This window comes from Aythya marila, assembly GCF_965140915.1.
Source record: "Aythya marila genome assembly, contig: HAP1_HAP1_SCAFFOLD_186, whole genome shotgun sequence".
Classification (NCBI taxonomy): Eukaryota; Metazoa; Chordata; class Aves; order Anseriformes; family Anatidae; genus Aythya; species Aythya marila.
Genome location: NW_028137527.1, coordinates 125825 through 130483, shown reverse-complemented (window position 1 = coordinate 130483; position 4659 = coordinate 125825). Strand labels below are relative to the sequence as shown.

General features: G+C 49.7%; 1 pseudogene across 1 annotated transcript; it reads right to left on the bottom strand.

Moving 5' to 3' along the window:
* Positions 1-1218: 1218 nt before the first annotated feature.
* LOC309890743 (olfactory receptor 14C36-like) lies at positions 1219-2133 on the bottom strand (annotated as a pseudogene). The gene has a single exon. The product of its transcript is annotated as an olfactory receptor 14C36-like (transcript).
* Between the last annotated feature and the right edge of the window lie 2526 nt (positions 2134-4659).

Genomic DNA, 4659 nt, shown 5'->3' with positions numbered 1-4659 from the left:
AATACGCTCCATGCCATCGTGAAGGGAGATAACAAAGAGTGTCAACAGTGTTGGCCCAAGTGCCCATCACTGAGGGATGCTGCTGGTAACTGGCTGAAAGGAGGACTTTGTACCACTGATGTCCAGACACCTTGCCCCCGAAAACATCATCCCCTTCTTCAGTCCAAATATCACCAGTGTGGCTAAAGGGAACCCCAGGAAACCATGGCAAAGGCCTCATTAAAGTGCAGGTTCACCTCATTCCCTTCTTTCCCCTCCCCTTCTGTTTCAGCAGTTCCTTTGATTCCTCCAAGCGTCTGAGGATGGCTGTGGCAGGACTTTCCCTATCACATTCCCAGGGTGAGAGGTGACAGTTGCACTTCTGACAATCCTTTTTCTTGCCCTTCCTGAACACACGTTTGATGCCCACATTTTTCAAGTCCCCAGAAATCTTGATGGTCCAAATCCTTGACAGCCTGGTCCAAAAAGGCAGGGTAGTGTGACATAACAGAGAGGGGCATCTGCAATGAACCTATGCGAGAGGGTTTACAGGAATCTCACAGGGACACTGGAGGTTGCTCCTGGAATCACACTGGGCAATGGCAGGGCTGTGTGAGGTGTCCACATCTGAGCAGACCTCATACACACAGGCCTTTAGAGAGAGCTCGTGCAGCCACTGTCAGAGGCTGGGAGGCACCTCAGCCCTGCGGTGCCTCGCCCTGCTCTGCCCTCCTCTGAGATACCCCAGGACATGAGGAATGGGCACAGAGACCTCGGTTCAAGGAGGCACATCCCAGAACTGCCTTCAGGTGGTTTCGCAGGGGATGTTACTTGGCCTTGTGACGCTATCTGCCCATCTGCCCAGCTGGCCTTCATGAGATTTCTAGGAATAGCTGATGGTCTTTGTGCTCCTTCATGTTCATCTCTCCACACGCATATGATGTGCCTGCTGTCACCAGCATTGGGTTTCTCTTTCCATGTCTCCCATGCACATACAGCAGGCCCTGCTCTTCTGGGAAATCCTATCCCCCAAGGAGCAATGAGCAATGGCCTGCTCAGTCACTGCTGAACCTCCTGCCCATACACCCCACAGCTCTGAGCTTGTGATGGTGGTCTCCAGAGTATGAAAAATTATTAAAAAGGAAACCTTATTCCTGCAATGCATTATGAGTCATATGAAGAAGACAAAGGGCTTTTTTTTTTTTTTTTTTTTTTTTTTTTAAAGATTATCAGGTCTTATCAGGTCATCAGTTTCCTCAAGGCATCCTTGAGCTCCTGGTTTCTCATGCTGTAGATGACGGGGTTCACTGCTGGAGGCACCACTGAGTACAGAAATGACACCACCATGTCCAGAGATGGGGAAGAGACGGAGGGGGGCTTCAAGTGGGCAAATATGGCAGTGCTAACAAACAGGGAGACCACAGCCAGGTGAGGGAGGCACGTGGAAAAGGCTTTGTGCTGGCCCTACTCAGAGGGCATCCTCAGCACAGCCCTGAAGATCTGCACATAGGACAGAGCAATGAAAACAAAACAACCAAAGCCCAAAGAAAAACTGAAAACAAGTAGCTTAAATTCTCTGAGGTAGGCATCATAGCAGGAGAGCTTGAGGATCTGGAGGACTTCACAGAAGAACTGGTCCACAGCATTGCCATGGCAAAGGGGCAGGGAAAATGTGTTGGCTGTGTGCAGGACAGTGTTGAGAAATCCACTGGCCCAGGCAGCTGCTGCCATGGTGGCACAAGCTCTGCTGCCCAGGAGGCTCCCGTAGTGCAGGGGCTTGCAGATGGCAATGTAGCGGTCGTAGGCCATGACTGTGAGAATTGAAAACTCTGAACCAAAGAAGAAGACAAAAAAGAGGATTTGTGCAGCACAGCCTTGATAGGAGATGGCCCTGGTGTCCCAGAGGGAATTGGCCATGGCTTTGGGGAGAGTGGTGGAGTTGCAGACCAGGTCAAGGAGGGCGAGGTTGAGGAGGAAGAAGTACATGGGGGTGTGGAGGCGGTGGTCACAGGCTACGGCGCTGAGGATGAGGCCGTTGCCCAGGAGGGCAGCCAGGTAGATGCCCAGGAAGAGCGCGAAGTGCAGGAGCTGCAGCTCCCATGTGTCTGTGAATGCCAGCAGGAGGAATTCACTCACAGAGCTGCTGTTGGGCATTTTCTGACATTGAACACAGTTGTCTGTTGAAAAAGAGAAGGCAGAATAAAGTTAGAAGAGACTTCTCTGAGGAAAACATATTGAAAGTCTTAGAGCACTCTCATCCCAAGCCTCTCTCTTTGCAGGAGAATCTTTCTGCATCTCTACCGCTTGAGTCCTGGCTGAAGGTTTCCTACAGTGTTCCCCCGAGGGCCAACACTGACACAGCCTCCCTTGGAGCTCATTAGAGCAGAACACTGGAGGCAGTGAGGACAAGGAGACAAAGGCAATGTGAAGGTGACACTGATGTGTAGGAAAACTGGATGTGTTTCATTAAGTACAAGGGTCAGGTCTTGACCCCTGGCCCCTGGGAAGGGAGATCCTTTCCCTTCCCACCTTGCTCAGGGCTCTTCCTGGGGCAGTAGGAGATGGGGATTTCTTTCTCTTCATGTCCAGTCTCAACATCCTGAAATCAACTTTGTGGCATTATTTCTGTCTCATGCCATTTTTCCCTACAAAGGAAAGCTAAAACATCTCCAAAATCATCTTTCAGACAGTCTCAGGCTCCTTTTGCTCTGCTTGGATGCTCTATGCACTGGGCCAAAGAAACCCATGTCTCTCAGTCTCTCTACACAGGGCAGGTGCTTTAGACCCTCAACCCCACCTTGGCACAACCTCTCTGGGCACTACCCCATGCCCTCAAAAGCGAGGAGCTACACACTGGGTCAGCCCTGTGCAGGTGGTGTCACACCATATTGGAGCTGAATCTGATAACTCAGATCTTCTTGGTGGCCATGCTCCTCATAAGGCAGCTCTGTAGGATGCTGGCCTGGTTCCTGGTGAGCAGGCACTACTGCTCATATGTATCCCATGTGGTGCTCAGGCCCTCCTCCTCCTGGGCACTGCTCACTCAGCAGGGTCCCGGTTTGCCCTGATGTGTGGGGTTCCTCTTCCTCTTCTGTAGGACTAGGCTCTTCTCCTTGTAAATGTCAAGAGGTTTTTGTATGTAAGATCCTGCAGTTTCTCAAGGTTCCCCTGGAAAAATGCCCCATTCTGTGAACTGTTAATGTCTGCAGGGAGATGTCTCATCCTAACTGTGCTGTCTCTCACAAGATAAAAGCATCAGCAGCTGCAGGGGTTTTGGGCAGTAGAGGAGTAACCAGTTGAATGGAGCTCCAGCACAGTGTCATAGAAGGGTAGAGGATGGAAGGCTGCCAGATTCCACCTTTCTGTTCTTCTCCTGTATGCTGTCATTTTCTCGGAAGCTGAGTCCTAAATGTTGTCAGGCTGTGCAAAGATAAAATATAGAAGGGCCAAAGCCCAACTGGAGCTCAATACGTCTATTACTGTTAAAGACAATAAAAATGTTTTTTGTTTGTTTTTTAAATATAAATACATAAGGGAAAAAGAGAGAGAGAGAGAGAGAGAATTAAGGGGAATCTTCATCCTATGTTGGATGTGAGAAAACAGAATAAGAAGAGATGAGGAAAAGACTGATGTACTTAGTGCAATCTTTACCTCAATATTTAGCAGCAAGACCAGTTGTTCCCCTTGTACTCAACCCTCTGAGCTAGTAGATAAAGATATTGAGTAGAATGAAGCCCTCATAATCCACGAGGAAATGGATAGAGAACTGCTATTCTGCTTCGATGTACTCAAGACTAGGGGGCTATTTGGGCTCCACACATTGGTACTGATGGATGGATGGAGGGAGCTGGATGCAGTGCTCACCAAGCCCCTTTCCATCATTTGCCAGAAGTCCTGGCTATCAGGGGAGGTCCCAGCTGACTGGCGACTAGTAAATGTGACAGCCATGTACAAGAAGACCATAAGAAAGATCCGGGGAACAACAGGCCTGTCTGTCTGACCTCTGAGTTGAAGAAGCTCATGGAGCAGATTGTCTTGAGTACCATCACACAACACTTTCAGGATAATCAGGTGATGAGGCCCAGTCAGCATGGGTTTATCAAAGCCAGGTCCTGCTTGATAAATCTGATCTCAATCTATGACAAGGTGATGTGCTCAGTGGATGAGGGAATGGCTGTAGATGTGGCCTACCTCGACTTCAGTAAGGATTTTGAAACCATTTCCTACAGCATTCTCCTTGAGAAACCAACTGCACAAGGCCTGGATGGACGTACGCTTCATTGGGTATCTGGCTGGGTGGCCAGGTCCAAAGAGTTGTGGTGAATGGAGCTAAATGCAGCTGGAGGCCACTCACTCGTGGTGTCCCCCAGGGCTCAGTACTGGCTCCAGTTCTCTTCAATATCTGCAATGATGATATGAATGAGGGGATAGAGTGCACCCTCAGTGAGTTTGTAGACAAGACCAAGTTAGGAGTGAGACTTGATCTACTCAAGGGTAGGAAGGCTCTGCAGAGGGATCTGGATAGGCTGAACCCATGGTCTGAGGCCAACTCTATGAAGTTCAACAAGGCTATGCGCTGGGTCCTGCATTTAGGGAACAACAATCCCACTCATGCAGGGAGAAGAGAAGTTGGACAGCTGCCTGGGGATAAGGGCCCTGGGGATAGTGGTAGATAGTCGG